Here is a 10000-nt window from a genome sequence, read left to right as displayed (position 1 = left end):
TAGGATTGCTCATAACAGAGGGCATAGATGTTGACGAGATAAGAATGTTTAAGGGGAACTTTTCCCCCAATGATTGTTTTCCACAGGCCGACTTCAAGACTTTCCAACATCTCTGGTCATCTCTAGGCTTAGCGGTTGGCTAAGTGCCCTGACAGGGTGAAACCTCAGCGAGTGTCTACATCATCTCCACATAAGATAAAATAGTGAAATGTTCATGGCTCCACAAGTCTAAGGGTCTCCCTGCTTTGGACCTTTTACGGAGGAGAGACTGAGCATGTTTGGTTCCATGCCTAGACAGATCTTGTGCTTTAGGGAAAGACTGTACTAGGTAGGAGCCTAGACTTCTACAAAGTATTCCATGTTCACACTGTTCACTGTGGTTGGCTTCCTTACTTTCACTGAAGAGGGAAAAAAAAAAAAAAGACAGTGTCCAAGGACGAGGCATTCTAAAGAAGGAACGTGTGTGGTCCAAGCTACCTGATGTCGCCATCGTCACGGTAGGAAGAGGACTTTTTTGGGGGGGGGGGGGGCGGAGGCAAAGTAGAAGGTGTATGGAGATAAGGTTTGGGGGAAGGAGAAAGAGATTTTTGTCCTAAAGGTAGTCATTTCTCAATGGAAAAGAAAGAAAACAAGGGACAAGCTAAAAATGGGCACAGACAATTGGAAAAGGTGTGTGAAGAAAAGTGTCTTTGGAAAGGAATTGGATCCGTGGTCAGGACTGGAAAAGATGAGGGTGGATTCAAAGACAGAAATGAGTTTTTGTATCAACATGAAACCAGTGCAAACTTAGAATTTAGTTGTCTCTCTCTGTTAAAAGGACCAGGTTTGGGTTTTTCTTCTATCGGTCTGCTCTGCCCATCATGAGAGATTAGATTAGATTAGGAAAGGTTTTTTCCTTTATCTTTAAGGAGAGAGAGAAAGAAAGAAAGAGAGAGAGAGAGGGGAGAGAGAGAGAGAGAGAAAGAGAGAGAGAGAGGGGAGAGAGAGAGAGAGAGAAAGAGAGAGAGAGAGAGAGAGAGAGAGGAGAGAGAGAGAGAGAGAAAAAGAAAGAAAGAAAGAAAGAAAGAAAGAAAGAAAGAAAGAAAGAAAGAAAGAAAGAAAGAAAAGCTTATGTCTTTGTCAAAAGTCATCACTTATTTTCTAGGTTGCCTTTATCAGGTCTTGGCGGACTCACATCAACTTAGTCCTCTCGATATTCAAAGAACCAGGTTTGGCTCAGAACTGAAGAAGAAGCTTCTCTCTCTGCCTAGCAAGTCTTTCCTTGGGATGTTGGTGACATGGCTAACGAAGCACTGTTTCACAGTGACCTATCACATTAAGTGCTTTACAATCTTTTGGATATTTTGGACACATTTGCCCAAAAATTAAAGGACAGATGAAGTCCTTTGGACTTCGAACGCACTTTGAGATAGGATCCAGGAGGTGAGGGCCCTCAAAATAGCTCAAAAATGTGTTCTCTCTCCTGAGAAATGAGAGAGATGAAACTGAGTAAGTTTCTTGGAGAGGTTCGATGACACGGGAAAGTGTTGTCAAAGAGGAAGGAACAACGTGAAGTCTTCTTTGGCTTGTGTCTGTACACCGATGTGTTCTAACTGTTCCAGAAATGATGGGATCTTTCTTCCTGGAAGTCTTCTCTGCCCTGGCATAAAGTGTTGTCTGTCATCGTCAAAATGGAGGCTCACACGAAAGGGGCTGAACCCAGTATCAGGGAGATGTTCTAACCGACTTTCACGCCAAGGCAGTAACAACAGCCTGTGGAAAGATGGTGGGGGTGGCGGGGCACACGTGGATCAAGTCCATCCTGTCCTTTCAACAGCCGGTCGGGGCTATGGCAGACGGGAGACGGTGGCCCAGTCGGTTGCTCCCTGGCCAACCTCCCCCCTCCCCCACACCTTGCATTCCTTCACCCGCCCATGGTGCCTCCAAGATGACTCCAATTGTAAATAGACATTGGCAGGAAGACTTCTACAGTCTACCGGCAACGTCTGGCCTGTCATGCTTGTAACCCTGGGGGGGAAAAATCATTTTTCTCTATGGAAAGAAAACCTCCTCTCTCTGGACCCTCTGAACCCCAGCCACTGGACTTCATTCCACTGCCACTTAGTAGGGGTCATCCAAACATCCTTGTATGTTTTCCGTGTGGGTTGAAGTCTTCCCTCGCTGCAAGCCTGATGTCCTCACCGTGGCACAGAGACTGTTAAAAAAACAAAATGTGTTTGCCACTTGGGGTCTACCTTCCACAGCCTCCCGTGTGATCAGATCAAGGCACCCGCTTCTCTGGGCAAATCCTACAATCCTTCACAAAAGCTCTTGTAAACTTTTTGGAACCGTCACTCGTCCAGTCACCCTCAATCATCAGGCAAGGTCGGCAGAACCGACGGAAAAACTGGACTCCAAGAAGAACAAGAATGACTTACATGGAGTTGAATGAACTGATGAATAGGATGACAATGTGTATGACTACTTGTGTAAAACAGGACTGCTTGGGGAAGCGGGGGATAGATAACTTAGGAGGTTGAGATGAACATATACACATTACTGTACATCAAATAGGTAATCAACAAACACCTCCTACTATATAGCACAGGAAACTCTACTCACTACTACTTTGTAATAACGTATGAGAGAAAAGAATCTGGAAAAGAATATCTATATAAAGTATTTTGATATATATATAAAGAGAGAGAGAGAGAGAGAGAGAGAGAGAGGGAAACAGAGAGAGAGAGAGAGAGAGAGAGGGAGAGAGGGAGAGAGGGAGAGATTAGGACTGATTGTTAAATCTTTTGTTTTCCAGATACAAGGAAAAACAAAAACAAACAAACAAAACCCAATTTTCTTCTTTTATTTTTAAAGGGGGACGTCCATTTGGTAACTTATACCTCTGTCAGCAGGATAGAATCACTGATCTTTTTCTCCCTACTTTCCTTAATTCAGAAACTCTCAGTGAGGCTTCTTATTTCCCTGGCAATAGAGTTATTTGCATATGTTACTTGGAGGCCAAAATTATGTTTCCATAAAACGGGGATGCACACTTGTGGATATGAAATTCTGGTGCTACTCACTTCCCTTAGGGTGTTGTTCTTAACCTGAAAACTGGACTGCATCCGAAGTTTTTTGAGTTCCCTCCAATATCTGGCTACGACTCTCTCCATGAACGTTTGCCATTTTCTCCCACCCTTTTGACTTGGCATCACTGAGAACTAAAACGGCCCTTTGCCTGAAGCCCTGCAAACGGAAGCTAGAGAACTTGACGGAAACCTTAGAGAAACGGCCACAACGGCTCCTATGGAAAAAGTCCTCGTTCCTGTTTCTGTGAGAGCCACTCCGAAATTTGAACCAAACACCCGACGACATCATCAGAGTTATTTCAAACTTCTAAAGTTGCTTCGACCCTGACATCTAGAAATCTCCTTGACTCAGACACACACACACACACACACACACACACACACACACACACACACACACACACACACACACACGAGTCACCAGCTCAGCTTTAATATGTTCCAAGGAACTTTCAGAGGAGGGAACTGTTGGGCTCCAGAGTAGGCCGCCCCAAAATGTGCCTCCATGCTCTATTGATTATTTTGAATTCAAGTGACTTAAGAACCGGCCAGCACAAGAGGGACACACTGGCCCTCCTTTCTGTCCTCCTGCGGAGGAAGATCTCAAGTGAAGACGTCTGCTTTCACGCGTGTCCATGATTCTCAAATGGTGTAGTGGGGTTTCCTGGGTTAGGAAAAGGAGGGGACTCCTTTTGCCCGGAAAAAAGGCCTGTTTCTCACACATCCTCCTCCCATCCTTTCCTCTCTCCCTCCTTCCCTCCCTGCAGTTTGGAGGGGGCAGCCTAAGGGTGGGGGAAATTGGGGAAAGAAAAAAGAAAAAGCCATTCGTTAAAGAGAAGCTCGAGGCAAAGTCAAACGCTCCGACTTGACCGGAGAGCTTTCTGCATTTGAATGGAGCGATTGAACGAGGCCCTGCCGAATGAATCGTCCGGACCTCCCCTCCCCCGCTCCTGGCAAAGGTCAGTCCAGGGGACTTAGGAAGGAGCGCTGGAGAAGGAACGGGGGTGGGGGTGGGGGTGGGGGCGGGAACAACAGACAATAGCCGCTGCCTGCCTGCCTGCCTGCCCGCCCGCCGGGCTGAGGCCTGAGGGCTGAGGGCCACGCTGGCTCCTGCAACACAATCCCTTCCAGGAAACTGCTGTGATGACTATTTGGCAGTGAATGATCAAATCTGAACTCTCTTGGCCTATTTCTGCAAAAGGCCCGAGTCTCAGCTACGACAGATTCTCTGGATTTCTTGGCACATGGACTGACCCGCACCCTCCCATCCTGTCAGATCCTCCTTTGTACACACACCTCCACTGGAAGGGTTCTTTGGCCTCGTCCAGAAAACGAACAAGCAAGAACAAACACACAAACAGACTGAATTGATGTGTTGGTATTTGTTGGAAAGAAACATGCTCCTCTCACACACCTGAGGGCAGGAAGCGAAGGCAGGTTCTCAGCCGGAGGGGGATGGGGAACCTGAACCGAGGTCGGTCAGCGGTCCCCCCCAACTTCTCTCCCAGGTCACCTGGGCCTCCCCTCCCCGCCTCTCTCTGCGCCCCCCTGCCCTGGTTCTGATATTTCACTTGGGAAACTTCTCTAGGCCGACCGATATGCCAGCTTGCTGTCCTGCTGCTTCATGTCCATCTCTACCAGCCGTGCCCAAAAGGCACGTGAAATCATGGACAGCAAATAGCGCCCCCAGAGCTCTGTGTGTGTGTGTGTGTGTGTGTGTGTGTGTGTGTGTGTGTGTGTGCGCGCGCGCGCACGCGCGCACACCAATTTTCCAGGAAGCGGTGAGGGAGCAAAGGGAGGGCTGGGTGAAGGAATCCTGGGTGCCCGTCATCGCACACCCCGCAGAGCACCATTTATTTCCATCTCCATGTCTGAAAGACACTTAGTCCTCATTTCAGCAACTTGATGGTGATTCCCCTCCTAAATACGTGACAAAACCTAGGAAGTACTGGACTCATTGAATCTGTAACTGCTAACAGGGCCCAAGGAGTTTTCAATCGATGTCAGGAAAAGAAATGATCCTGAACATAAAACTGCCAAGAATTCCTATAGTTGGAGTTATCATGGACCGACTTCTGGTGATACGTGCCATGGGGGCTCCCATTTGACAAGCCAGAATGGGATAGGTAGACCCAGTCATCCCATGTTTTACCTCAAGCTGGAGAAGCAGAGAATATCATCTAAAAGCCTACCTTCATGGCGTCTCAGTGCTCAGGGCTCTTCCTTCTCGGGGATCTTGTGTTCTGTAGGGATAATTCACGTGCTGGGGCAGTAGGTTCCCAATATCAGCTTGTGAAATGGATTAAATGATGTCTTCCTTTTAAAAAGATAAAGATTATTTGGAAAAGTTATTAATAGTGAACACATGATGTTATCCTCTCTGATCTATAAACTAGAGTTGACCGTTGAACAACCAGCATGGAGGGTTACGGGTGCCGAGCCCACGCACTGTGAAAATCCATGGATAACTTCACAGTCAGGGCCCTGTATCTGCGCTTCCACCTCCGGGGACTCAGCAACCACAGATCCTGCAGTGCCATAGTGCACGGCTATGGAAAACATCCACCTGTGAGTCACACACACACACGCACACACGCACATGCACAGGTTTCAACTTTGTTGTGTTTATTCTTGTGGCCACTCATCCTTGACATGTGCGTGCATACCTATTTGAACAGGAATGTAACAGGTAACCCCCATCACTTGTGTTCTACTTTTTTACTGACCATTGAAACTTAGTTCCTGATGGACCCTAGGGTTTGTAATTATGTTTACAACTTCATAAAAATAGAAAGTCCCTCACTGATCGACAGCGAGTGTATGAAAGGAAAATTGACCCATTCTGACTCAGGGCAACATTTCCTGGTTTTGAAAGACACACACCCATTCGGTAGTGCTTACCTATGTCCAAGTACTGATCCACTGAAGTGGGGTTGCTTTCTTTCTTGGTACCAAACTTTGCATTCTCAAAATACTTCGCCATCTACCTATTTATGCTGTAGATTTGTAGTAATAGACAATCTCCAAACGTCTGAACCTTGTCTCAATCGTGGGGCTCACACATTCTTTATAGAGTCAGTACATTCCCAGCATTCATTTCTTGAGGTGAACTAGGTGAGGAATTTGCCATTGTGACGTTAGAATTGGCACCTCCTTGGTGTGAGGACACCAAGGGATAAGGGACCACTGAAGAATGTCCTTCCTTCACCATGCTGAGACTATTTTATTCAGTGTGAATCCTCTCATGTCCTACAAGTGCTGGCTCCATGGCGAATGGGATTCTCCCATGCATTGCATCGGATTTCTTCTACAGCGGTGATTATGTGGTCTGGCCCAAGACGACGGCCGGCTGTCCTCCTAGTAAAGCTTGTGCTGCCTTCCCTACCGCGTCCGGGATGCATTCCACTCTGAGCTGTCTGTGTGTGTTGAGGCTGGAGCGCCAACGGAAGGTTCTTCCACCGTGGTTCCAGGCTTAGGCTTTCTCCCCACATGATTTTCCTCGGCTTAAAGAGGGTAATTTCTGGCTGAAGGCTCTACCTCACTGATCTCAGACACAGGGTTTCTGCTGTGTGTGTGTGACTTCTCTGGTGTTTATAAGGACGAGTGCACTGGGTAATGTCTTACAAGATGTGTCAGGAAAACTACTTTCTCAGGGGAGTCTGCGGTGGTCATTACCTGCCCTTCTCCCCTAGTGGCCAGGCTTCTCTCCACACCGACTCGAATGAGCCTGGAGCCCACCTGGATTCAGGACTCTGGGAAATCCTCTTGCATCCTCCTCATCTCTCCTCCTGCTCCAGCTGTGAAAGCACATCTGATTGGTGCAGCCGATAACTTGTTTCGTGGGAAACATGGACCTGGATTTGGAGCCCTGCGTTGGAACCTGCGTGTGGTCTTCAGGTTCACGTCAGGAGGAGGAGCGAGGCGAACGAACGTTAAAGAGCAGCACGGGGAAGGGCGTCCTGAGCACGGGGAAGTACTCCCAGCCCTTCCCCAGAGCAGGAGGGACGCTGACTTTGGGCTCAGGTATTCAGGAACTGTCTGCTGAAGCTCAGGTCCCAGACCAGAAACAGACTGTGAAATCCTTTGTTTTTCTAACGAGGGTGAATCCATTGTTCCATAGTGGATCGAACATTATTTTCAAAAAAACATATTCAATAACATCAGCTCCCTCGGAAGGCCAACCACCCCCCACCCCACCCCCCATCCCCATGAACTCTCTTTTAAAGGGAAAATGTCTGCTATGATGACGACTGTTGTGCCAAACTCTGCCACGGTTTCAAGAGCAGAGGAGCTGGTTAGGAACTACCTATCACGTTGATCCATCCACTGGATGCAGGCGTGCCATGAGGTGAGTGTCCTGCACTGTTCTGAGTGTTAGATATGGAGCAGAAAGGAAGACGTGTGATTGTGGCCAGAAATTGTCCATCCTGGTGGGATCCTGAAAAAAAAAAAATTAAAAAGAAAGAAAGAAAGAAGCACATCCCCTTCAGGCAGATGTGGATGCTCTGTAAGTGTATAGGCATCGGCGTGGTGGGCGGGGGGGGGGGGGGGGCAGAATACGCAAAGCTCCTCTGGGTAATCTTTTATCAGATAAATGGCTGTGGACAGACTCACCCATGGACCCCAGATAACTGAGGTCCTCCAGCAGCACAGCTCTAGACAGCGTCCCCTGGAATTTGCTCATCAGGGCGCACTCTTCCTGGGTGAAGGTTGCACACACCCTTGAGACTCACTGATATTTAAAGACATGGTGGATATTCTGGCTCGGCCTGCGCCATCCCCACAATGTCCAAAGGTGACGGTCGAGATGACAAAACTGGAGAAAGACAGGTGTGTCTATCGCAAGCTCAGACACTGTTTGAGGTGCAGTTGACTATTCCCCTGGGTTGACTTGGCACGTGCCTTTCAGATGCATCACGGAGATACGCACACTCCTGACTCCGGGTGACCTCATCGCAAGGGGATATGACATGAGGGGCGTTGAGCAATAACCCGGACCTTCCACACACACACACACACACACGCGCGCGCGCGCGCGCGCACACGCACACACACCCCACACCCCCCCCCCCCACACACACAAAAGAGGCTCGCGGGAGTAAAAGATTAACGTTACCTCTGTTGACACCCACGACTGTACCTAGTTGTCACGAGACAGGAAGCTCAACTATACATTTAACCCTTATCTGTCTCTGTGCTTTCTTGCAGAAAATCCTCGTGCGCTTCTTTCGCCTCGTGGAAGCGCTTGCTATTCCCCATAGGTAGCCACCGTGGAACCAGCTGCTGCTGATCCAAGAATTTGGAGGATTTCTGGAAATGATCAGTGATCCCGAGACAGACTCTCCCTTCCGTGATCAAAGCGACTCGGGGAGCTGTCTCTCGCCACCCCCCCCCCCACCCCCCCCGCCACATCCCCACCCGCCACCCCCCACCCCCACCCCGCACACCGCCTTCTCCCTTGTGTACAAGCTATGTCTTTTAATTGGTACTGCTGTGCAAGAATCTGGAAAGGGCCCGGTAACGGGTATGTCTGTAGCTCCCTCCTAGAGCTGGCCTGTGTCTACGTACGGATCCGAGTGCCACAGTTAACTTGTGAAAGAGCTCTCTTGAACTGGCTTAGAAGGAAGCACTCCCGAATTCAGTCCACTGGAAAGGGACCCGCCCGAAGGTTTGTGCAAGTTCACGTGATCTAGGATGAACCCTTCAGCCGAGATATAGCCAAGGTCAAGGGATGGGTTTTATGAAACTAGGCAGGTCTTTAGCGTGATCAGCATTCGAGGTCAACCTTTTCTTCTATCTACGTCGACCCCAAATCCAATAAGTTCACGGGAGTGAACCGAATTCGTCAGCAAGAAAAAGAACTTGGGGGGTGATGGCTGACGTCGTCTAAAGTCTCAGGAGATGTTCACGGGTCATCTCATCGTCATGGGATTTAGAACAAGTGATTTCGATAGCTCTAGGTGGAGGAACTCCTTAAGAAAGGTTATGTGTTGTGGTATGTAGGTCTACTTAAAAACAGTTTCTCCCAGACCTTTGGGGTCACTTTAGAAACTTTAGAGTTGGCATAAGTGGAATGATGGGGAATTCGTGGAACGTCTAGATCGTTTCCAAAGATAACCTATGGAAACGTTCTTGGCTCAACAAGTCTCAGTGGACCTACTCCTGTCTCCTTATTACAGAAGGAACTGTAAAACTAAAACTAACTGTAAAACTAAAGATGTTTCGATGTATGACTCCACACCTCTGGCATCACTTTGGGGGAAAGAAATTTTGAAAAAGTGACGCTGTGTGAAAATGTATGCTTCTAGACATGATGGAATGGAATCATCCATTTGCCGGTCCAGAAACACTGGTGTCACGGACCCCGTTCACCGTGGCTTCCTAGTTCCTGTTCATGACCGATTCAGGTTTCTAAGCGTTCTGAATTCTGATTGTCTGTTTCTTGTTTTCTTCTCCATTCTTGTCTCAAAGAACTTTACGTTCCAAAAATATATTTTACCTACCAAATCACAGATTGTCCGTTTGTTACAAAAACTTTTAGGTTGAGAGATTTTCTCTTTCTTTCTTTCTTTCTTTCTTCTCTTCTCTTCTCTTCTCTTCTCTTCTCTTCTCTTCTCTTCTCTCTCTCTCTCTCTTTCTTTCTTTCTTTCTTCCCCCAAGTCTGTGCATTGTGTTTCTTTCACTTTGTTCTGTTCCTAGGTACTAAGGATTTCTTTTTAATGTCATTGGCTTAAATAAGGGGCTTTGCATTTTTTGGCGAAAGCACCAGAAAAGTATTTTCTCATTAAGGGTCGGAATGTTGTTTGCCGGTGATGAGGCTCTCCTTCTGCCAGATGACTGACGATTGGATGGAGGAATAAAGTACACATGAGTATGTTCACGAACACTTACTGACGTTTCAGAGGACCTTAAATTAAAAACAGAGACCCTGG

The sequence above is a fragment of the Balaenoptera acutorostrata genome, unplaced genomic scaffold, assembly GCF_949987535.1.
Source record: "Balaenoptera acutorostrata unplaced genomic scaffold, mBalAcu1.1 scaffold_126, whole genome shotgun sequence".
In the NCBI taxonomy this organism is placed as follows: Eukaryota; Metazoa; Chordata; class Mammalia; order Artiodactyla; family Balaenopteridae; genus Balaenoptera; species Balaenoptera acutorostrata.
This window is presented reverse-complemented; position numbering follows the sequence as displayed.